Source organism: Phascolarctos cinereus, unplaced genomic scaffold (assembly GCF_003287225.1).
Source record: "Phascolarctos cinereus isolate Bilbo 61053 unplaced genomic scaffold, phaCin_HiC Scaffold_4;HRSCAF=312, whole genome shotgun sequence".
Taxonomy (NCBI): domain Eukaryota; kingdom Metazoa; phylum Chordata; class Mammalia; order Diprotodontia; family Phascolarctidae; genus Phascolarctos; species Phascolarctos cinereus.
The window spans coordinates 594287634-594313925 of NW_027555847.1; the positions used below are offsets into that span (position 1 = coordinate 594287634).

Sequence of the window (26292 nt, forward strand, 5' to 3'; positions counted from 1 at the left end):
AATGCCTTTTCTATAATTGAATAAAAATATTAAAATAGAAACTCATTAATTAATTATTATTATTAATAGAGATGTCAAAGCTTTAAACTGATTCATTTAGATCATTGAAGTCAACTCTCCATCCATTCATTACCTGTGGTGGAGGGCTGGCCATTTCATCCATTATATGTGATAGAGGAACATGGAGAAGGAGGGGAGGGTCTAGGTATAGAGTGGTTTGGATAATCAAGATAAAAAAATAACACAAACACCTAATTTAGCCAACAGTTTCGACCACTTGCGCGACAAAACTTTTGACTGTGTTTCCTGGGCCTGCCTGTGTGGGCTTCCAGAAAGCTGCTCCAGGTACAGTACTCCATGGGTCAGTATCCACTGAAAACAGAACACACAACCAGACAAACACGTTAGCTTAAAGACAAAAACATTTCATTGAATGGCATTGGATTGCAAGCTCCTTAAGGGCAGACCTTTTGCTTCAGTGGTTAGCACACTGGTAACTTAATAAATGTAGATTGACTGCTAGCAAATTGTGACAAGATATTCCTCATACAAAGAAGTATCCTATACGTATAGGGGTACACTCTTTCACAACAATCACTACAGAAATAGGGAAGGAAACACACACACACACACACAGATCACTGGTGACCAGGGAATGTATGTGAGTTGTTGTTCAATCACTCTGACTCTTCATGACCCCATTTGGGATTTTCTTGGCAGAGATGCTGGAGTGCTTTGCCATTTCCTTTTCCAGCTCATTTTACAGATGAGGAGCTGAGGCAAATGGGGTTAAGTGACTTGCTCAGGGTCACACAGCTAGTGTCTGAGGCCAGATTCAAACTCAACAAGATGAGTCTTCCTTACTCCAAGCCAAGTTCTATCCACAGCACCATCTAGCTGCCCCTATATGTGTGAGAAGCCAGGGAATATATATATGCGTAATAAGGGAATCCACAAGAAGGGGTACACATATAGAGACAGCATTTGGCCAGGACATAGCATGGCTAGAACAACACAGGCTTTCAATGATGCAAAGGCATTAGTGGCTACTTCCGATGTCATCCCCCCACCCTCCTTTGGCTCCCCACTGGACATCTGTGCTGGTGCTCAGCCATCTGCTCATTGGTCGTTATTTCCTGAGTGGGTATAGTGACCAGTAAAGTGCTTCCTCTCATGAGAGGAATTAACCCAGCCCATCCAGGGTATGGTTAGGCTTATTGTTTGTGTTGACAGTGTTCCTATGCTGCCTCTTCTGACTCCCCCAGCTTACTGTCTCCTGAGATTTGTTCCTAAACCCCTTTTTAGCTCTTAACATTGTCCCAACCCTGGCAAATACTTCCAATGCTCCATTTTTATCTAATGCAAAGAGGTTGGGTAAAGCTGAGGCAGGTAGGTGGTGAAGTGGGTAGAGTGCAGGGCCTGGAGTCAGGAAGGTCTGAATTCAAATCCAGCCTCAGACACTTAGAAGCTGTGTTACCCTAGGCAAGTCACTTAACTCTGTATGCCCCAGTTTCCTCATCTGTAAATGAGCTAGAGAAGGAAATGGCAAACCGCTCCAGGATCTTTGCCAAGAAAACCCCAAATGGGGTCACAAAGAGTCAGACATAACTAAACAACCACAACAATAAAAGATGTGCTAGAGAGATTGCTTTCAACCTTACCATCATGTCCCTTGTGCTCTATTCAAATCGCAGGGGCTGGGCCTTGTGGAGAAGACTAAAAAGGGCTGACAGACTTTGTCCTACTTCCCCTAGCAACAAAATCACTGGGATTTTCTAAGTGCCTTTTGTCACTCACTGCCTTTTTTGTGCTATATTCTGTCAACCACAAAATCTCTCGTTACTACATGGAAATCACAGGAATCTGAGAACCAGAAGGGGCCTCAACAGCTCTCTAGTCTAACATAGAAGGAATCAGCACCATTGAGTAGCTGGCAAGGGTTCATCTGGCCTCGGCTTGGAGACTTCCAAGGAAAGGAGATTCACCACCTCCCAAGGCTGCCCATGCCACATGGAGCATCAAATGCTCCATGATTATTTAGAGCCCTTCCCAGGCTGGACCTTTCCCACCTTCCCAGTCTTCTTATACTTTACTCTTCCCCACAAACTCTATGAAATGCCCACACTGCCCTCCTTCCTTTTCCTCCCTCAGGACACACCATCTCCTAGTTCTGCATTTTCACTGGCTGTCTCCTACACCTGGTATGCTCACCCTCTTCACCTTTCCCTCCTAGTTTCCTTGGCTTCCTTCTAAACTCAACTCAAATCTTACCTTTTTCAGGAAGCTTTTCCCACTTTCTGCCTCCCTTCCCCCGAACCACTGTCTCTCTTTTTCTCTATCTGTAGACACACATATGTTATACATACATACATTATATATACACATTTATATATACATATGTGTGTATATGCATATATATATATATATATATATATATATATATATGTGTGTGTGTGTATCTACCTAGTTATTTCTATATTGTCTTCCCCATTCAAATGTAAGCTCTTTGAGGTGAAGGGCCCTCTGGGGCCAAACAGAACAAATATGATCCCTATTCCATATGACACCCAAGCAAAGATTTGCAGAAAAGAATCAGGTCTCTTCTCCAGACTAAACATCCCCAGTTCTTTCAACTACTTCTTGTATAACATTGACTCAAGGACTTTCACAATTCTGGTTGCTGTTCTCTGGGCTCTTGCTAAATTTCAGTTTTATTTGGTTGCTCTTTTGAGGATTGTCCTAACAAGGCATGAAATGACCAGAAGGTAGATAAAGAAGAGGAGATGAAGGAGGAGTAAGGGGCCCAGAAAAATCCATGCCCTGAATAATCAGCCTCTTGACAATCGAGGTTCACCCAGTAATACCCACCCTACACACTACAGTGTTGTGAGGAAAGTGCTTTGTAAACCTGGATTCAAGATAAAAATGTGAGTCAAACCTAATTGCTTCAGTTGGTTTCTCAACATAACGGAACAAGCCTCAGTTTCTTTCTCTGAAAGAAAAATGAAGGTTTTGGATTAAGTGATCTGTAAGATCCCTCAAGTTTAAATTGATGTTGCTAAGAAAACAGGTTAATTTGCCATCTGTTTATTGTAAAAAGGACAGATCTCCAGTAGCAAGGCATCTTCTGTTGTTATGATTGCTTCTCCCGAATGAATGGATTCCTTAGTCTATATTTCATCTGAAGAAACATCACCAGTATTTTTTTAATACAGCCAAGTCTCCCCAGCACAGATCAGACTGAGTAGCTGATGATGAAGAGCAGAGGTCTTTCCCATCTGAAGTCAAGAATGAATTCTGCTAATGTGCTGCTGCAAGCACACAGATTTTTTTTAATGTTATAAATTTTTAAAAAATCAACATGCATCAACACTTCAATATACAAGGAACAGAAAAAAGAATTGAGTATGAAACCTTACATTTCTTTTCTGTAAACCTGTCTTTTAAAAAGCATTCATATTGGATTGAAGAAAAGAGTAACAAAATTTCCCTCCTTGTTAGTATTCCCTTCTGAACTACCTTTGGGTTGCTCTCTCTGTCTCTGTCTCTGTCTCTCTCTCTCATGAGTGTGTGTGTGTGTGTGTGTGTTTCTTAATGTTTCCTTAACATTCTTCTTTTGCATCACTTGTCATTATTCAACCCACTACACTTTTATTTGCCTCATTATGCCACCTGGCAGCTAGGTGGCATAGTGGATAGTGCTGGGCTTGGACTGAGAAAGACCTCTCTTCATGAATTCAAATCTGGCCTGAGACACTTATTAGCTGTAATCTTGTTTGCCTCAGTTTCCTCGTCTGTAAAATGAGCTGGTGAAGGACATTGCAAACCACTCCAGTATCTCTGCCAAAAACAAACAAACAAACAAACTCAAATGAGGTCATGAAGATTAGGACATGACTGAAAATGATTGAACCACAAAATTACTATCTACTCATTCTTCCTCTCCCTCACTATAGAAAGTTTCCTTCGTGACAAATAAATATAGTCAAACAAATCAAGTCTGAAAATATATGTCCTATTCTGTACATGTGATGTTTAAGTGATGATTGAGCATGGCATGAGTTAGAGTTCTCTGAAGTCTTTCCTAGTCATTTTGGGACACAAATTCTAATCCTTACTGCACATATGATGACTCTTATTAAGCCACAGCCAGGATCATATTAATGTCCTGTCCAAAATCTTTAATGATACCCCTTTGCCTCCCAGGTAAAGTCACAAGTCTTTCATTTGGTGTCCAAGGCTTTTTAGAATCTGATCTCAACTGACTTTTCCAGCCTTATATTCTACTAGGCTCCTACACTGGGTAGTAATTTGGGGGCTCCCTTCTCCTAAACTAGTCTCCTCTATATTTCTCAAACATACTCTGTATTTTCCTTTCTCCACGCCTTTGCTCATGTTATTACCTCTTCCTGGAATGCCTTTTGCCCTCCCCTATCTGCCTGTCAAAATATTATCTATCTTATGAAACACCTTTCAAATGCCCCTTCTACCATGAAGCTTTCTCTGATTCTCCCCTGCCCAAGCTATATATACTCCCACCCTATGAATCTCTACAGAATATTCTCAGTCTTTGTCTCTGTATCTGTCTCTCTAATGCTGTCTCTGTCTCTTTCTCTCTCTGATTTCATTTGTTCTCACAGGTTCAATGATCATTTCTATTCAGATGACTGACTTCAAAGTCTATATCTTCAGCCCTAATCTTTCATCAGAATTCCAATCCTGCATCACCAATGATCTGTCGGATCTATTTACTTGGATATTTTAAAACATCTCATCATCCCGAAGTAAGATTCATCATCTTTACCTCTAAACCTGTCCCTTCTCCAAACTTATCCTTTTCAGACAAAGATACCGCTAGGCTTCCATTCAATCACTTTTACAATTTCAGTCATCTTTGACTCCTAGCTCCTTCAGCTCCCTTATCCAATCAGATGCCAAGCCTTGCTGATTCTACCTTTACAATATTGATCATATTCTCCTGTGTGTCTACTGACTGTGCTATGACCCTAGTTCAGACCCTCTTAACCATTTGACTGGACTGTATTATAGTAGCTTTTACATTGGTTTTCCTGTTTTCCATCTCTTCTTTCTACAATCTCTCCTCCACAAAGCTGTCACAATATTTTCTTAAGGCCCAGCTCCTACTGTCATACCCCTGTTCAAAACCCTTCAGTGGCTCCCTATTACATACAAGATAAATACAAAAATCCTCTACAATCCAGTTCTAATTTATCTTTACAGAACTATTTTCCATAACTTCACAAGTACTATATTCTAACCTCTCTATTCCCTCAGCTTGAGATTCTGTCTTCCACAAGCTACCACATTCCTTCCATTTCCTCATTCCTGAAATGTTTCCTTAACTCTGCCTTTCAGAATCCTGATTTTCCTTCAAGACTCAGCTCAGGTACCATCTCCTCTGTGAAGCCACCCATGATTTCCCTGCACTGATGATGTTCTTTCCCTTTTCACATTACTTTGAATTTTCTCATCTACGTACATGAAGTACTGTCCCAGTGGCAATGTAAATTTCTTGAGGGCAAGGAATTTTTCACGTTTGTCTTTGTAGCCTAGCACAATGACGTACATAACAATTACTTTGTAATGTTTATTGAATTGAGCAGTGGGCATTGCTCTCCCTCTCCCTTAAGGTACTTAGTGATACATACTTCATAGGATTGTGGTTGTTGTTCAGTGGTTTCAGTTGTGTCTGGGGTTTCTTGGCAAAGATAGTGGAGAGGTTCGCCATTTCCTTCTCCAGCTCATTTTACAGATGAGGAAACTGAGGCAAACAGGGTTAAGTGACTTGCTAGGGGCCACACAGCCATTAAGTGTCTGAGGCGAGATTCAAATTCAGGAAGATGAGTCTTCCTAATTCCAGGCCCAGCACTCTATCTGCTGTGCTTCCTAGATGAGGAAATTGAGGCCTGTAGAGGATAATTGATTTTTTCAAAGTCATGCCGATATAGTATCAGGTCTAAGATTTAAACTCAGATCCCCTGACTCTTCTGCTCTTTCCACTACATCACATTGTTGCCTGAATTTCACCCAGCAAAAAGTAATTTCAGTCTTCAAACAGAAATGTAATTAACCCAGGCTGAATGGGCCTTTGACATCCTGGATGATTGTGCTTTCTCTCTGAGTCCTTTTGCCTTACCTCCAGGTCCTCTAATGGTGGGTGCCCAGCACATTCAATCTCAGGTCCTGTGTGTCCAACCAACCTCATACTATTATGATGGCACTTTTGTCCTGTGGTCCACTTTCCCTCCCAAAACCCATGGGGGAAGGGGTTCTAGGCTAGGCCTGACTCCAACCCCTGTAGTTTACATCTGATATTGGAATGAAATGAGACATTCCTATGCCGTTCAACAAATAACGAAAGGAGATTTCGTTAGCCATGGCAGGAGAAGACCATTCAATCAGAATACATCAAGGGTGCTCTGAATTGATTCAATTGAGCAGAACTTTCTTGTCTAAGGTGTATCTGAGAGGGCCTAGAGATCAATACCCTGAGTCTTTAGTCCTCTAAGGTAAGCAAGTCTTGAAGAAAAATACCCTAGCTTGTATAGGGACCAGATTAGGAGATTGCTCTTACCACACAATGTCTGGACCTTCTCAGGGATGGATTGCTCTCTTTCCCAGAATTAGTGAACCTGTGGCTGAACCATCCTTTCACTGGCATTACTGTGCCCTTCCTCCTATCACCCACTCAGCTTAATTTGCCCCAGGATTCCTAGTTTGAGATGTGCCACTGACCTCTGGACCTTCGCCCCAGCATAATCCCACTGCACCTGCTCTGTTAGATATAGTTATCTGGGCATGTGTCTTACAAACTTTAAGAAAGTGTAAACTCAGGGTAGGCAGGGACTGTGTCTCACACATCTTTCCCTCCTACCTAGCCACCCTCACCCCTGCCACAAAATATTTTTCTAGCATTCATTCAGGTGCTTAGCACCTATCTGCTGAAGGAATGCTCAAGAGCCTGAATTTAGAAGGCTGTGTCTGCAGCTCTCTGGAGAGCCATGACAATTTCCAGGGATGAATAAAAGTGACAACCTCTCCTAAGAAAATGAGCGTGCTAGGGCTATTTGGGCCAAGTATTTAATTTGTCATATTGGAGGCAATTTGCCTGCAGTGCTTGAGATCTGTCAGGATGGAGCTTGCTGGGAGTTTAAGATGAATAATGTCATGATTTTTGTTTGGAGTTAAGCAGACATGAAAGGCTGGTTTGGTAACATGATCATTTTCCATGCCATCTAAATAATGAAATAAGTATTTGTCATAATGCAGAGAGCAGAAGAGCCTATTACAGATGGAAACTGTGGGTATACAAAGATGGAGTGATAAGATGTGTCCCAGCAGATATGGAAAGAGGGTGGCAGGGTGGATAGACATTACATCATTCCAGACATGTTGGAAATGAGCACTTTGGGAGCCCGACTGGATCTCTGTTGAATCATTTATCTGAAACAAATGATCTGACATGGGAGTAGGACTAAGAGATCTCAGCTATTAAGTCCTTACCCTAACCCTTTCCAGGTTCTCTGATTATGTTCATATTGTAGACTGGATTATGAAGGTTGAACAGCATATTCTCTTGACATGTTCTTGTCATCATATTTTCAAGATTCAATGGCACACAGATGTTCTGCCACCATTGTTTTCTTCCCTGTGGTTATATACACTTTATGAAGCAATCACATATATGGAAATACTGTACTTTTTAACAACTGGCTTTCCAAAAAAAGCACAATACACTTTTAAGTTTAAGCTATAGTATTTTTTTTTCTTTTTTGGTGAGGCAATCAGAGTTAAGTGACTTGCCCAGGGTCACACAGCTTAGTAAGTGTCAAGTGTCTGAGGCCAGGTTTGAACTCAGGTCCTCCTGACTCCAAGGCCAGAGCTCTATCTACTGTGCCACCTAGCTGCCCCTAGTATAACTATTATTAATATTAATTTGTATTAGTATTATTAGTATTAATGTTTTCTCCATTACATCCTCCTCCAGATCATGCCCTCTAACCTTAGATGAACCTCAGGGTTCTGTCCTGGGTCCTTTTCTCTTCTCCCTTTATTCTGCTTCACTTGGTGATCACATCAACTACCGTGGATTTAATTACCATGCTGATGATTCTCAAATCTACATTTCCTTTCCCTCTGTTGACCTCCAATCTTGCATCTCCAACTGCCTTTCATGTATCTCAAATTGGTTGTCTAGTAGACATCTTAAACTCAATATGTCCCAAACAGAACTCGTTATCTTTCCCCCAAACCCTATCCCCTCCTACCACCTTCCCCGTTACTGTGGAGGGCAACACCATCTTCTGAATCCCTCGGGCTCACAACCTAGGACTCATCCTGGATTCCTCACTCTCTCAGCCCCCGTTTCCAAGCTGTTGCTAAGGCCTGTCAATTTCACCTTTGCAACATTTCTCAAATGTGGCGCCTCTGACACTGCCACCACTCTGGTGCAGGCCCTTACCACCTCATCCCTGGGCTACTGGTGGTGGATGTGCTGACCTCAGTTCTCTCCCCACTCCAATTCATCCTCCATTCAGCCACTAACATGATTTTCCAGAAGTACATTCAAGAAACTCCAGTGCTAGACCAGAGCATGCTAGTTTCTTTGCTATGGTGGAAAGTACACTGAACATAGAACCTGGAGATCTGGATTCAAATGGCAGTCCTGACACTAAGTGTATCAAATTATTTAACTTCTTTAAACACCAGTTTCCCCATCTGCAAAATTGTTATAATATTTGTATTACAGGGTGTCCTAGAGCCAGCTCATACTAGTTCACGAAAGCCAATTGTTAAATTTCCATCATAAGCATTTACAACTCAGAAGCTGGCAAATGCCATAAATCAGGGCTTGATTTGTTGTTTAGTGGATTTTCTGAATGTAAGAAAATGATGGAGAAAATTTTAATAATGCAGATTAATCTTTGAAATATGTCATGTGCATTTTTTCTTTTTTTCTTTTTTGTGAGGCAATTGGGGTTAAGTGACTTGCCCAGGGTCACACAGCTAGTAAGTGTCAAGTGTTTGAGGCCAGATTTGAACTCAGGTCCTCCTGACTCCAAGGCCAGAGCTCTATCCACTGCACCACCTAGCTGCCCCCATTTTTTTCTTTCTCAGAGAGCTGGTTGTTAAATGTTTACCAGCATACTTATATTTTATTACTTATTTCAGAGGTTTTTGTCAGTAAAATATTTTATGATCTTTGTAAACCTTCATGATCTTTGTAAAAGTAATTTATTATCTTGTCCAGCCCTGAATTTTCATCAGTGTTTAGAGGTGCTACTGTATCATACTCTTTTCCAAGGGAGATCAGCAATTACTCTGTGGTCTTTCAGCAGTTGCTTGGGGACGCTGATGAGTACTTTAAATGCCTTGCCCAGGGACCAGTGGCCAATAATTTTCGGCAGGAAGACTTGAACACAAGTCTTCCTGACTTGGGGAGTAGTTCTATGCTGCCTCACTTTCCTTGGCTCCCTCATCTTCTTCTTCCCTATTCTCCCTCCCCTCATTGTCATCATCATCTTCATCACTACCATGGCAGAGTTCCTTGACAAGGTTTACTTTGTAAACTGTATTCTCCAGTTTTTGTTTGGAAACAAGTGGCTGCATGACATAGTTGATAAACAGCTGACCTGGACTCTGAAAGATCTGGACTCAAGACCTTTTCTGCCACATACTGGCTGCATGACTTGGAACAGGTCACCCAAGCCTTCATATCTGCCAGGCAACTCTTGAAGACCGTATTATGGAAAAGGTGCCCAATGGAATTGAAAGTTCCTTACTGTGAACTCCCTGCACTGTTGAAATAACACGTCTGGTAAAAAAACATACCGGAACAACAATAACGACAACAGTAATGACAGATAGATAGATAAGCTCTCTGGGCTTTAGTCAAAGTCCAACTATAGTCAGGACTTTTGCTTTTAGAGTATTATGCTCATTTCTGGGTGTCACATTAGTAGACTAATAAATTAGAGTGCTTCCTTAGGAAGGTGAACAGAATATGGTAATAGGCCTGGACTGGTTAAAGATGTCTTTACAATTCCTTTCATCTCTAAAATGCTACAAAACGTGTAGTTCTCTAAACTAGGGATGGCCAGCTGAAGAAGAGAAGGATAATCGTGACAAAGATGAATAGATGTATCCTCTTTTGTAGCACAGAGAGAGACTTGCATGTGAGAAGTAGGGCAAAGGGGAAGACATCACAGCAGAATTGATTTATTGGCTCCACAAGGGAGAACCTCCAAGCAATTATAGTCGCCTAACATGGAAGGGGCTGTCTGATTAAGAAGTAAACTCCCTGTTATTGGAGATGTCCAATCACAGATTTATGTTCATAGGTCAAGGATTCCTACAATGAAAGTTGAGCTTAATGACTCGGAAAGTATCTTGGGGGAGGGGAGAGGGGACAGGAAACAAAGCAAACACTTTTTAAATGCCTTCTATGTGCCAAGAATTGTGTTAAGTGCTTTATAAATATCTCATTTGGTCCTCACAACAGCCCTGAAAGGAGGATACTATTATTGTCCCCATTTTACAGATGAGGAACCTGAGACAGAGGTTAAATGAGTTGTCCGGGGTCACATAGCTAGTAAGTGTCTGAAACTAGATTTGAACTCAGGTCTTGCTAACTCCAGGCCTAGCAAACTGCACCACCTACTTACTCTTGTAGTTCTAAGCTTCCATGATTCTGTGATTTCTGTGGCACATAATGACATTTATTGCTTAGCACTGTGTTTGGTATGTAGCAAGTACTTAATATGCGCTTCATTCATTCACGCATTCATTCATGAATTCATTCTTATTATTCTATATGGACATAATATACCAATGAATCAGTCTTGGATTTAAGCCAGACTTTGGACACATACAAGCTGTATGACCATGGACAAGTCACTTAACCTCTCGTACCCCTTGGGCAAATTTCTAAGATTGTAAATGCAGATGACTTGCTGATTCACTTAGGTGGAGGAAGTTCACTCAAATGGATGAAAGCAAAAGTCTAGGCAGGGATGGGGACCCTGCAGCCTCGAGGCCACATGTGGTCCTCTCAGTCTTCAAGTGCAGCCCTTTGACTGAATCCAAAGTTCACAGAACAAATCGCTTTAATAAAAAGATTTGTTCTGTAAAACCTGGCCTCAGTCAAAAGGCCACACTCAAGGACCTAGAAAGTCACTTGTGACCTCTAGGCCGCAGGTTCCCCACCCCTGGGGTATTATATTTTCAGGAGTAAATGTCCCATGTTCCCCAGTGAATTGCTCCACAGCAGGGACTCTGTCTTACGTTGCTATGTATCCATACTGCACCTAGTGGAATTCTTTGTACATAATTGCTAAAAAAAAAATTTTGAACTGAATAGATGCTCATGGATAGATTAATTCCCAAAATTCTAGGGGCACCTAGGAAATGTCTATTTCCAATTATGGTTCTGTAGCACAGATAATGAAATAGAGGATTCTAGACTTAGGGCTAGAAGAACTCTCGGAGGCCATTTAGCACAATTTCCCATTTTACAGATGAGTAAACTAATTTCTAGGGAGATTAAGTGAAGTCCTGCTTAAATCTAGGTCTCTTAACCCCAAGGCTTCCCTTTACCTTATGCCAGTATGGGACAATAACAAGAACCTTGCTCGATGTTGTAAAATAATAAATGTCAGAGAAAGATTTTGATGCTGGAGTCAATATTCTTTCTTTTTTTTCAATTAATTTTTTTTCAATTATTGAGTATTTTTCTCCTTCCCGCCTCTCCCCACACATGGAAAAAGGAAAAGAAAGGAAAAGAAAAAAGAAAAAAAAAGAATCTTTGAACAGATATACAGAGTGAAGTGAAACAATTTCCCAAGTTGGATATTTCCAAATGTGTGGGTCTCATTCTGCATATTTAGTCCATCACTTGTCTGGCAGGAGTGGGTGGTGGGTTTTCATCATCCGCCCTCTGGATTCATGGTTGGTCATCACATTGCAGAGGCTTTTTCTACTGCATTGTACTGCACTCCCACCCCCACCCCTTACCTTCCTCCTCTCAGAACTCAGGGGATTACTAGGGCAGAATGTTTTATATATTGTCAGATGTGGTCATTGCATGGAGTGTTTTTGCTTAACCATTTTTCTTTGTTACAGGAAAGGGTTCAATATCAAGGGGATGTAGGAGGAGGGAAGATATTTTTAGAAATAATTATTATGTGAAAAGGCATCAATAAAACCTAATAAATGAATGAATGAATGATAAAGAATGTGTATTTCATTCCTCCCTGTGCCCTTCTGAGGTCACTTTAATTTCTCTATATCTCACTTTTCCCAGCAACCATGAGGTGAAGGTAACTCTGACCTTGAAGCAACAATCAGAGAAATGGGAAATGAAAAGGAAGATGAAGCTTTGCACAAACACACACAAAGAATCAGAATCAGGCACTTCTCCCCTGTCTGAAATTCCTTTCTTTAGAGGAAAAAAAAATGCTTTGCACATTCTGCCTGTGAGGGGCTGTGCTCACACTGCAGGGCTGCAGAGGCACGCCCACTCAGAGAACAGCTCCGCAGAGCACGTGATTCTGTCCTAGCTGGGCTGGGATTCTAAGGGATAGGAGGAGTGGGTGGATGCAGAGGCAGAGGAGAATCTGCCTCTCTACAGGCAGCTCTCCTCTCTATTCTGGATGGTAGCTCTGCTAGATGACATGCCCATCCAGACCTTTTAGGGGATGTCCTAAGGAGCTCTTTGGGAGGAGAGAAAACGCAGTGATTCCAAGCTCTCCAAACCCACCCTGGAAACTGGGAGCTGGCTTGGGTGAGACTACATCATGGACTCCCTCTCTGAGTCCCTAGGGCCACCCCATGAAGGATCAGTATCCTGATAGTATCACTGCTACAAAATTCCCTGACGCATGCCATCCTCAAATGAAATAGGGCTCATTCAAGAGGAGGTGGTCTGCTCCACACACACACTCCCCATCCAATGCCTAGGTTCAGCTATTAAGTTGCAGTCCCTGCACTGTCAGGGACTAAGGCATCAGCCAGTGTCCAAAGGGCATGCTGGTACTGCCACTCAGTTGTGGTGGGTGACTTTATCCTAGTGGGGGTGGCATGAAGGGAGGGAGGAGGGTATGTTGTGGGAGAAAGGAAGATGAAAATGAGAGAAGCCTTTTCTGGGGAAAAACAATCATTTAAAATTCATTGTGAATGAGTTGTGAAAGAAAGACATTGGCATCTAAAGAATGGTGGGGGCCTGCCTCCATATCAACTGGAAAAGGCTTCTGAAGTCATCTGGTATTGCTGGGGAGACCAGAGGGCAGAGCAAGGAAGGGACATATCTTCCATTCAGTGTTGTGCTCAGCTTCCTTACCTCCTACATTTCTGGGTAGCATGGCTGTCATGTGATTTATTTGTTACCTTGGCAACGAACCCTGTTTGGGGAACAGTATGGAATGAATTCCCACAGAAGGAAAATCATAGTCTAATACCTTGGGCTTTTCACAATAGCTCCTTTACTCAAGCTGTGTGTGTGTGTGTGTGTGTGTGTGTGTGTGTGTGTGTGTACATTTTATTAGAGAAATGGGGACATTTTGCACCTCTCAGAACTAAAGATGTTTGCTTTCTTTCTCTTTCTTAGTACTTGACTCTCTTAGTTTGGAACACATCTTGTAAAAAAAAACAAGACAAAAATAGCTGCTCTGAGGGAAGGGAATGAGAATGCATTTTCTGCCCTTGAAAATATGATTCCTTGTTCAAAGAATCGCCATCTTCTGTTATTTAGACCTGGTGGCATGGTCTCACTTCCCTGGCTTGTCAAGTTAGCTCAGGGCTCTCTGCCACCAGAAATCAGACCACTGACGCAGATGTGTTATAAAAACTGAACATTAGGGAATAGAGACTCCTAACTCATCTCTAGGAATTGGCCATTTTCTTCCACTCAGGAAAGATGACTAAAAGGAAGGAGTCTGGGGGTTATTTGTAACTAATGGCAGAGTTATCCTTCATTTGATAGAAAAGGCATTTGAAATTGCAACAAAGCTTCCCCAGACCTTCTTACAGAGCAATGACTGAGCAAACACCCCAGCTTCCTCTGAGCAAAATGCACAGTTTGGATAAACGTGTTATCTGGGTGTTTCCTTTTCAGATGGAAGCCCTGGGAACACCTAGGACCACTAGAATGGTCCATTCATTCCTAAAACAGTTAGTAGGCTTAGAGGGGTGAGTAGCCAGAAATGGCCTGGACATAGAGACAATGAGAATACCCTGTCCTGTAATGGTGCAGCAGGATTTGTGGGGCCTGTGGCAGGGCAGATTTATTTTTAGATATTTTGTATGCTGTCAGAAATTAAGATTCTAAGTTGAAATTCCCTTGGTTCACAGAAAGAAACATACATGGAAGTGAATATAGAGGGCTGCCTTCTTTGTCTTGGGACCTTTTAGTCCTTCAAGGTTCAGACCTTTCGAGTTGGTCTGAAGAAATGACTGATTTTCAGAATTCTCATGACAAAGAGGCAGAGGATTGAGGAGTCATGTCCAATGACTCTTTGTGTCATGTCCTCATGTCTAATCCATGGCTAGAAGTTTGGTGTCATTCATAGGCAGTTTTACAGGCAACATGATGTGGAAAGAGATCAGATTTGGAATTATAGTAGAAGATCTGGGTTTGAGTCCTAGTTTGAACTAATTACTTCTTTGGGCAAGTCACATATTCTCTCTCTCTGGTCCTCACTTTCCCTGTCTATAAAATGAAGGGGTTGGACCATAGTCTTATCAAGAACAAGTCATTTCAGACTTCCTTCCTTCCTTCCTTCCTTCCTTCCTTCCTCCCTTCCCTCCTCCTCCTCCCTCCTCCCTCCTCCCTCCCTTCCTTCCTTCCTTCCTTCCTTCCTTCCTCCTCCCTCCTCCTCCCTTCTCCTCCTCCTCCTCCTCCTTCCTTCCTTCCTTCCTTCCTTCCTTCCTTCCTTCCTTCCTTCCTTCCTTCCTTCATTCCTTCCTCCCTCCCTCCTTCCCTCCCTCCTTTCTTGCTTTCTGTCCCAGGGTCACTGGACCGTAGATAAGAAAATTCTGTAGATAGTTTACACAGTATATATAAGATTGTAGTATCATAGATAGAGAGCTGAAAAGGACTCCTAGACCAATGCCTTCACTTTTACAAATACAGAGCTCCATGGAGGTTAAGTGAATTGTAGAAGGTCACAAAGTAGTAGCAGGCAATAAAGTCTCCTTTGTTTGTGGACCATATAGGCAGATGGGGGCTTCATGAAAATACAGTTAGATGATTTCAAAATGGTTGAAACATTGAACCAGAAGAGTAGTCATTAATGTATCAGCTTGGAAGGAGGTCTCTAACACAGTGAGCAGGGAGCTGTCCTTGGCCTGGTGCTAGTTGACATTATTGTTGATTTCTATGAATTCATTGAATATGTTTATCAGATTTGTAAAGGAGACAAATTTAAAGCCGCTAGGTGGCATGGTGGATAGAGCACTGAGCCTAAAGTCAGGAAGATCTGAATTCAAATGTTACCTCAGACATCTACTGAGTAAAACACTTAACCTCTGTTTGCCTCAGTTTCCTCATCTGTAAAATGGGGATAATTACGGTGCCTACTTTGCAGGGTTGTTGTGAGGAACAAATTAAATAATATCTCTAAAATTCTTTGCACAGTGCCTGGTACATAACAGGTTCTATATAAACGGTAGCCATTATTATTATTACTATAGGGATAGCTAACACATTTGATAGAATCTCAATTCAACACTCAAATACTCAAATCAATCTATGATTTTATTCATGATTTTTTCATTCTTTCTATTCACACCAACAGAGATTGTGTGTTCCAAGTGCTTTTCTGATCACTTTGGTTGCTGTTTCCCTCATAACTGTTGGGTGTATATTTCCTATTTAATGAGGTACTTTATTCCATTATTTTAATAATTAAAAGACTGGAGTTTTCTGTATTAAGCTTTAGGAGGATTAGAAGACGTTTATATTACCTTGCTGTAGAGAATGTAAATTTCAATATAGGTTGTGTTATTACTTAATATTTAATTGTCACATCAGACCTTGGTTTCAATACATATCGTAGTATCATCATCTTTCAGGCACCCAGGAGAAGCTGAGTGATACAGTGGAGGGAGGAGCACTGGATTTAGAGTAAAGAACCTGAATTCAAATCTTGCTTCAGACATTTACTAGCTGTATGACTCTGGGCAAGTCACAGATTCTGCCTGCCTTAGTTTCCTCAACTGTAAAATGGAAATGGTAACAGCACCTGCTTCCCAAAATAGTTGTGAAGATCAAAGAAGATAATATTTGTAAAGGGCTTAGCACAGTATCTGGTACACAGTAGCACGTAATAGATGCTCATTTTCTTCTCCTTCCTTCCTTCTTTCTTTCCATTCTTCCTTCAAATATTAGTAATCAATAAAAAGATCGAGTTTCAAAAAAAAATCATCCCACCCTCCTTGAATCTTGTTGATTCAGAAGTTCCCTCCTGTGATACACAACCCATCCATGATTGCCTACCCTGCCCAACTCTTGTCCAAGCACTCCCATAGGTTCGGTCAAAATGACAAAGTCAGAATAAAAAACAAAAAAAGATCTCAAAAGGCTGGAATGTTTAACTGAATCTAATAAGGTGAAATTTAATAGAGGTAAATGCAAAGTCTTACACGTCGGTTCAAAAGAATCAACTTCACAAGTACCATGTCTGGAGGGATGGCTAAATAGTCATTTATCTGAAAAAAGATCTAGAACTTGTAGCAGATTTCAAACTCAATATGAGATGACAGAGTGATAAGGCAAGCTGCAAAAGCTAATGCAATCTTAGACTGCCTTAAAAGATGCATAGTCTCCTAGAGTTCATCCATCAGTATCTTGGACAGATACTGTAAATAGAAAATGAGTTGGGCCCAGAATTGAATAGGAGGAGAGCAGACTGAGTTGCCTCGGGAAAATTGCACACTTCTTTTAAAGGCTCGTCTTTTTAATTCCAGTATTCATTTGGTGGTGTTATATAGCTGTGAGTCAGAATGCCATCATGTCTGAGATTGAAAATTACCCAAAGGTCAATGGAGATTGCTTCTATTGGTGAGCACAAACAGATCGCAACAAATTACAAATAAGGAATTACAAAGGAGAAATGGAATAAAGGTTGCCATCAAATATGTATGAGCAAAAAAGATGAGCTTGTCAAAGGTGATGAATAATTTTTGAGTGCCCCCTGTGCTCTCCTGCTGTCTTTGTGATGTTAGAAGAACTTGAGAAAGAAGGATGTGCTTTTATGATACAGGAAGACACAGATAAGATGATGGGGAGCCATCAAAGGGTTATGATCTGAATTGTTGGAGGGAGCACACACACCAATAACATTACAGATCCATTTGAGCATCTAAGTGTCTAGAACAAGGCTGATAATAATCTCACTGAATTTTGCCCTGTCAGACGATATTTAGAGCTTTCTGTTCAGTTCTTTGTGCCATGGTCCAGGAAGTATTCAAAAGCTGGTGACAAGGTTAGTGAAGTGCCTCAAGGCCATATCATGAGAGAATCAGTGGAAGGAAATGGGTCCCAGGAAAGGAATAGGCCCAGGAGGGTCTCTCATAATGTATTTGAAGGGCTTCCATGTGGAAGGCAAATTAAATTTCTGCTTGACCTAGAGGGCGGAATTAGGAGCAACAGATGAAAGTTGTAGGGAGACAGATTTAGATGTGATGATGGAAAAAAATTGCTAACAATGAGAGTTATACAAAGGTCAGCGGTGGGGGAAGTGGCATTGGCTTCATACCCCCTTCACTGGAGGTCTTCAGGAGAAGGCTGGATGACTGACCACTCATCAGAAATTTTGTCAAGAGGTTTCTTGTTCAGTTACAGGTTAGAGTACCTGACCTCAGAGGTTCTGTCCAGCATGGATTCTTTGTGCTTCTGTGGCTAGAGGATTCTAAGGTCCTTTCCAACTCTAAATTCTATGCTCTTAAACATTGGAATAGGGTGAAGTGGACAGTGCAGAAGAGAATGGAAGCTCTTTTACAGTGAAGTGAACAGCTGGGCTGAGAGCCGGGAGATCTGACTTTCAGCCCTGGCTTTGACCCTAAGTAACTGTGTAGCTTTCCGTTTATCACTTGACCTATCTGGATCTCAGTGTCCTGTTCTATGAAATAGGGTGTGTGGGTGGGTGGGTGGGTGGGGTCGGGGCAAGGGAGAGAAAGAGGTTTGGAATAGGTGATGTTTAAAGATCTAACACTGGATGGTTCTGTGATCCTCTTCCCCCAGTAATCACTGCAGTTTCCCAGTTCAATTGTGCATTTATATAGTAATTAATATAATACTATCACTTATATAATATTTAAGTTTGCAAAGCACTTTACAAATGTTTCATTGTATCCTCACAACAACCCTGGGAGATAGGAGTTATTATTATCCTGATTTTACAAAAGAGGAAACCGAGGCAGGTACAAGATTTGCCTAGGGCCACACAGCTAGTAATTGTCTGAGGCCAATTTGAACTCAGGTCTTCCTGACTCCAGGGGCTGGTGCTCTATCCACTGCACCACCTAGCTGGTGGTAGAAGCTCCCATTGTGAGCTCTGGTGTCTGACTGGTGATGATGGGCTTGAAAGAGCTACAGGGCTTTGTTTAATTGAGGAACATTTGTAACACCTTGAACTTTGGGGTTGGGGAAACCAAGTCAAACCCAAGAAAGCCCATGACCTCAGGGAATATAGGATGTATTATGTAGCTAGAACAATCCTCATGGTGGAATCAATAAAGGCGGGCAAGATTTGGAGGTGGAAGAAGCTGAGGTCTCTTTTCTTCCTCCTTTCACACTTGTTGTCCTTATAATACCTGATTTCTGTAACTCTTGAAACATAGGCCACCTCCAAATGTAGGCCTCATCCCTAAATGAGATCTTTTAAAGTAATGTAAAACACACACACATATACATATATATGCACACATGTATACATATATGTGAGTAATAATACACACGGTGATACACTGAGAAATAATACTTATTAGAAATACCTCAACTTTTTTTTTTATACAGCCTACATTTTGAGGCAAAGCACAGCCTATGTTTGCTATTTTCGGGAGCCTAGACTAACACAGTGCAGTTAGCTCCTTATTAGTGTGAATAATGAATCCCCTGAAGTGGGCGCATATATTTGAATTTGTACTATTCAAAGTTTTAATTATGTAAAATATGGCAATTGGTTCTATCCCAATGGAAATATGCAGTGCAAATTCAAATAATGTGGTCACTCCATGGGATTCATTATCTGTCTGTCTGTCTATCTATCTATCTGTCTGTCTGTCTGTCTGTCTACTATTTTGCATCACCTCCCTGCTGTCATGGTCCTCTTTGAGAAGGCAGGACAAATACAACAACAACAATAACAACAACAATTTTGCAGCCAGGTAGTGCTGTGGATAGAACACTAGAGATGGAGTCAGGAAGACCTGACCTCAGTTACTAGTTGTGTGACCCTGAGCAAGTCACTTGATCTCTGCCTGCCTCAGTTTCCTCAACTGTAAAATGGAGATAATAATAGCACTTACTTCCCAGGTTTGTTGTGAGGATCAAATGTAAAGAGCTTAGCAAACCTTAAAGCCTTATATGAATGTGAGCTTTTATCATTCCCTGATGTCAGCCTCCAAACAAGGTTGTAAGCCCTTTGTAAGAAAGAGTTGTATTTTGTACTCTCCTGACATGCCATGGTGTCTGTTGTAGCATTGTGCACAATGTAGGCAGTCCACAAATACCTCCTGATTACTTTGCCAACCTGTTGAAGACATGGGAAAACTTTCAGACCATTGTGTGTGTGGGGGGTTACTATGCTAATATATTGCCTTGAATGTAGGTATTTTTTGCACTTTGATAAGAGGGTTTTTTTCCCCACATGACCAAAAAGGTATGTCTCGTTCTGCATCCTGGATTCATTACTTCTCTGTCAAAAAGAGGGTAGCATGCTTCATCATCAGTCCTTTGGACCTGTGGTTGGTCATTGAATTGGTAAGAATTCTTAAGTCTTCCCAAGTTGTTTTGCTTTATAATGTTGTTACTGTATGTACTGTTCTGATTCTGCTCACCTCATTTTGCTTCAGTTTGTACAAGTGTTCCTAGGTTTCTCTGAAACCATCCTTTTTTTCATCTCTTATGATACAGTATTACATTTACATACCGAAATTGTCCAGCCATTCTCCAATTGATGGACAACTTTGTTTCTAGTTCTTTGCTACAACAAAAAAGGGTTGCTATAAATATTTTTGCACTCATATTTATGAAGAGTTTCTTAAATATTGAAATACTTGAGCGTCCAAACAAAAAACTCCTTAATGGTAAAATTTCAAGCACCAGTGGGATTAGTTGCCTTGGAACAAGAGACTCTTCCCAATGTCCCTCAAATTCTACCAACTGGGTGGCTGCCTATTGCATTTATTTGTGAGAGCAGAGACTGTTTGTTCCTTTTCTTTGCATACCCAGCAATTAGCACAGTGCTTGGCACATAGAAGGTATTTAATAAATGCTCTTTGACTGACTGGATCCAAACAGGAGAATTTGCACTAATACACTTTATCTTCACAATTTTACTATTTCACATTGAAGAAACTACTCCAGATGAAAAAAGGTGTGTTGGATGGAACCCTTGACCTAGAATTAGGAAGATCTGGGTTCAAATTATACCTCAGATTCTAGTCATGGGAACCTCAGCAAGTCACTTAACTTCTCAGTGCCTCAGTTTCCTCTTCTGTAAAATGAGGGTGTTGGACTAGAATACCTCTGAGGTCACCCAATTCTAAACCTGTGATTTTATGAGTTGTTTTCCTCTCTGCTTCAACTTTTTTTTTTGAATGAATAATGGGAGAGGAGTCAAGAAAAGGTCTTTTAAAAAAGAGTTAAATAATATGGTTATGTGGACATCAGCTTTAAAAATTGTGAAAACAAATGTAACCATGGTAAAAAATCTGGAGCCTGTCAACAGAGACACAGAGCAATCTAGCCATACTCCACTCCCACTGTGACACCATAGATTCTTCATTTTTGCTTTTTTTTTTTTGCTACCAGCCTTACCCTGGATATTTTTCTTTTTTGACAAACAAAATAAATATTACATTTTAATGTTAAAAAAGGAATATTGTATGTAAACCCATGAACTTTTATTATGTAGTTTGTTTTTTTAAAGTGCATACTAAATTTAACAATGTAGTAACAAAATTGCTCTATTTGTGTCCCCTTCTGAACTTAATTTTACTTTCTTCTCATCTCCCCAATTCTTACTAAAAGCACCCATCATTTGGCTCAGGCTTCTACTTATTTGATCATGTCCCCTGCTAAGCCTTCTCCTTGTGTTGCTTCACTTATCTACTACCCTCCACTCAATGATTGAGATTTAAAATGTGGTTTAATTAAATTAATAAATGCACAGTAAAAGCAGAAGCATTAAATCTCATGTAACATAGACTACATATTCTATTTACTTCTTGGACCTGGTCCCTCCCAAGGAAGACAAAGGCCCCTTTGAGGCTATAGCCCAATTTTAATCTCTCTTTTTATTTGCATAGTTCTTGGGAAATACTGAAAGGATGAAGAAAGAAGATTTGGCTGGCAGTCTTGAGGGGAAATCTTTTTGCTCCATGATGAGAAAGGTGATTGTCATGATTTAGATGGCAGATTACTGCTCCAAAGGATAATGGTCATAAAATTTTGCAGCAGTGTTATAAATATAGATGTGGTAATTTAGCTATAATCCAAACTGGCAGAAGTTCCTCTTGGGTGTGAGGCAATAATAATAGCCAACATTTATATAGCACTTTCAGATTTATAAAGCACTTTATAAATATCTCATTTTATTCTCACAACAATGTTGGGAAGTGGTGCTGTTATTATCACCCCTATTTCACACATGATAAAACTGAGCTGAGAGTGGTTAAAGTGACTTGGCTAGGATCACACAGCTACTCAATGTTTTGAGTCTAGATTTGAACTCAGGTCTTCCTGTTTCCAGGACCAGTGGTCCATTCGCTGGATAGGATTATTTTCTGGTTGGACCTAGAAAACTAACCTGCTTCAGAGGACCTTTAAGGATAAGAATGCACCAACCCTATAAGAGATTCTTGCTTCATCTTTTCTAAGTGCAAAGACGTCCTCCAAAGTTGGGATCTCACAGGCTCTTACCACCAGAATGAGAGAGGAGGGAATTCTTCCTCTACTATTAAAAGATGTCTGGCTGTAGCTACAGCTGGAAGGCAAATAAGTTATTGATGCCACATGCTCTCAGTTTTCCTGAAAATAGAATTACTGAATGACAAGGCTGGAAAGGACCTCAAGAGAGGAGACTTCACGCTTTGCAGGATGGAGTGATATCAAAAGAAAACTGGGGATGGCAACTTATGCAACAGTGGAGATGACTTTTTTTTAAAATGAAGTTCTGTAAAGGAGCAGTGTCTATTCTAATTATACATGGAAAAGGAAAAGATGGTGAATTAATTTCTCTCTTAATTCAAAGGGAAAAAAGTAAGATCCAAAATTTTAAAGCGTGATATAAACATTGAATCTGCTTATTCAGCCATGCAGACACAGGCTTACAGGACTAAGGTCTGAAAGAATTCGATTTCTAGAATCAGAATTTCAATTCACATTATGGGATAAATAGACCCTCAAATGATTCATCGAGTTCTTTTTTCAGACCACTGATTTTGACTGCCATCAGCTACTTCTTTGTGGTGACATTAGTGAGTGTGGGAAGGGCTGACAAGCATTTTGAAGACTTTGAAAATTTCATGTGAGTAGCTAGGTTTTTGCACCCACTATCAAATTTCCTAGATAGGCATATACACAGGCACACACACAAATTATTAAATATCAGATGGATTTTTTTTATTGGTTCCATATTTTTTTTTACATATAACGTCTCTTCTTTCCTATTTTCCTTCACCTTCTCCTGCCCAGAGAGTCATGTTTTGTTGCAAAGATTAATTAGATTTTTAACAAGCAAAAGGCATTGAATTTCCTATTTTCTATGCAAATCTTTGACCCTAAAACATAGCTCCCCCTCTTTTTTTGGTTGAGGGGAAAGAAGAAGATGAAAGAAGGTACAGAACTAGCATTTAGGGTAAAAGAAGGGTGAGAACTGGTGATGGTAAGAGAGCTGAAATACTCACCTCCTGTTTATCTTCTCTCTTTTCTATGACAGAGACTGTTTTTCAGCCTGAGAAGTACAGAATTAAAATGGGTAAAAGGGAATTAAGATGCAAAACAAATGAATGAAGAATAAGAAAGAATCTAGTTGTCCTCAATGAGTTTGATTTCCCAGGCCTGGACCAAGGAACTGGTAGGTATGTGATTTAGTCACTCTTGGTAATCTCTGAAAAAGCAGTAAAGTGTGTAATCTTTGTCTCTTACCCATAGTCCTGGGCTCATATAGACCAGATTCAATTTTTGGAGCCTCTCTTTAATATTTATCTCTATGGTTTATTTTTTCCTCACCCAGGAGAACTCTGGGAATATCTGAATTTGATTTATTTCTAACTCTGCCATAGGGGCATTGAGTTCCCCTGAAAACATCAAGCTAACAGGGCATGGAACATAGATCAGGTTTATTAAAATACATGTAAAGGACAGAGAAGGAGTTAAATGTCCTGGCCCCTTTAGAAAAGAGTTATGTTCAACTTTCAGGTGTCATTTCCTTTTTCCCTCTCTAGTTCAATCCCAGCCACAGAAAACAACAATAATGTCAACAATAATTCAAAATACCAGTAGGAGAAGTCCTGGAGACATGAATTGAGAACCTCTTTGAAGAGGAATGTCAATTTGCCTCTTTTCTTCTATAAATTTGGCTCATTCCCCCCTTGCAAGTTCTGAGCACCCAAACTGGATGCTGCATTTCATCTTTCAATTCTGATGCTCTTCAGCAGTGCTGAAGTGGCTCATGGTACTGCTAGATCACTGTGGCTCCTATAGCTCCTGGCTTGGTTTAGAAACTCCTTGCTTCTCACCCAGCAGACATTACCTTCATCTACAGCCACTGGCTCTTGTCTCTTGTTGCTTCCATGTCCAAGAAGCCCTGTCTATCACCTGCATAGCTTCTTTTCTCTTCTCTGTAGGCTCTTCTGGTCTTTGTTGTTGTGGTTGTGGTTAATGTGCCAAAAGCCCACGTCATTATGGAAAAGAGGTACTCAGGGTCTTTGTAGTGGCTTGGGTACTCTTCCAGTCAGTTCATCTTGGAAAGGGCTGACCTGAGTCATTTCAGTACAGGGAGGCCATCTCCTTTGCCTGCTACAATAGAACAGATAACTCAGAACTGGGGATGGGGAAAAGGACAGATTCTTTAAACTATAAGCCAATGACTTCAAATCTAGGCGAGATTCTACAGTTCATTCTTAAAGAGATAGTCCATGGTCTAGTAGGCTATTCCAAGTCAAAGCAACAACCTCCTCCCTTCCTTTGATATGTCATACTAACACATCACTGGGGAGGCATGTCATCATAAAAGCAGTCTCCATAAAAGGACATCATAAAAGCAGTCTCCATAAAAGGACACTGGTTTGAGCCAGACAAATTCCTGGCATTCCCTGGATTTTTCTTCCTTCTTTCTCATCCCTTTGATATCATTCCCAACTATCTCTTTCTTCACTGTAGTCTCTGATAATGAGATGACCCTTCTGTTTCCCAAAGCCAACATGTACCTTTGATATCATCCCTCCCATCTTCTCCAATAGATTAACCACTCCACAATACCCACTTTCTCCCTAATCCTTAATCTTTAACTGCTGTCTCCTTCTCTGCTGCCTACCAAGATACCTAAATCTCTCCCATCTTAAAAATAAAACAAAAAAACTTCAGTAGACCCTGCAATATCCTCCCAGTTATTGTCTTGTATCTTGTCTTTTTAGCTAAAGTCTTTGGGAAAAAATAATCTACAATCCTGCTTATTTAATCTTCTTGTTTATTGATACTCTACCAACATCATGATGCCAACCTTGCCTGACTTTTCACTTTATGTCTGTTTTCCCTTAAGCTTGAACCCTTCCTCTTATGGCCAAACCAGAGCTTATCATTCCTTTCTCCACCTCCAACCTGAGAATATGTCTAATCACCTGCAAATGTTGGGTCTGCCCCTCCCGGGATATAACAAAATTGCTTGGCTCCCAAACAGACGTATCTCAGATGACAATGTAAGAGCCTCTTTCTGCAAAGACCTGTGGTTGTGATGAGTAGTTACAGGCCTCTGAGGCACATTTTTTACTCTGAAGGTGGCAAACTCCTGACTTAGGCAGTACTGACCTTTGATAGAATCTGGTACTTCCAACTATTTCATTGGGCAGGCTGCCTGGCTCAGTGCAAATTGTTAAGGTCCTTAACTTCTAGCAATTTCCTCAGGACTAGGTCAAAGTGGCCTTTGTTCTGTACTCACTTACCAAGATAGAATATTTTCTGAATTTCCCCCTACACATGGATAATAGTCCCTAATTCACCAATAAAGAGGAATCTCTTCAGGACTTCAAAGAGACTTCTAACACTACTCTTGAAGCCAAGATGGCTAACTGGCAGATTTATCAACTCCATGTCAAAGGACTAAGATAGAATATCAGAGCTCCTTTTCTTCCCTAAGTCAAAGCTCACCATGGAATAGCCCTATTGTAATGAATCAGTTTGAATACACCAATGTAGAAAAGATTAGCCTGGGTGCCTGTGGCTGTGGAGCTGTCCATACTTAGCAGTGTGTGAGCATCAAGCCGAGTTTCCACAAGGTCTGTTTGTCAAGTAGGGTTTGAGGAGATTCCTACTCAGGTATTAATTGAACTAGATGAATCCTAAAGTCCCTTACAGCGCTAAGATTTTGTGATTTAAGCAGCAGAGGATTTAGGAAATTATAAAAATTTTCTGTGTAAGGGAAGGGAAGTTTGCCAGTAATTATGTGACTTTAGCTAAGTCATTTAACTCCTATGGGTCTTGGTGTTCTCATTTGTAAAAATGAAGGGATTAGACTTCAATGGCCTCAATTACATTAAATCTCTAATATCCCTTTCAGATCTAAAATTTTATGGGTCTGTTAAGATTTCTCTAACAAGTCTTACTTCTGACACATCCTGGTTTTGTGAGTGAGCAAATTACTTAATTTCTTGATGTCTAAGGCAACTCTCTAAAACTATAAATTACCAAATAGTTGCTCATCTGCATTGGTGAAAGGAGTTTCCTCTCCAGGAAGTCCCTACACTGATGGAACTACAGGTTCACATCATCCCTCTCTAATCACTGCATATTTCAGTCCTATGTATGCAATTAAAATGCAGTACCATTTTCTT

At 40.7% G+C, this 26292-nt stretch overlaps 1 long non-coding RNA gene across 1 annotated transcript; it reads right to left on the reverse strand.

Annotated features, from left to right (window-relative positions):
- Positions 1 to 198: 198 nt before the first annotated feature.
- Positions 199 to 26292, reverse strand: LOC110195433 (uncharacterized). The gene is made up of 3 exons (XR_002320899.2): positions 23997 to 26292; positions 23149 to 23195; positions 199 to 372 (listed from the first exon to the last, which is right to left on the reverse strand). It is a non-coding gene; the product is annotated as an uncharacterized LOC110195433 (long non-coding RNA).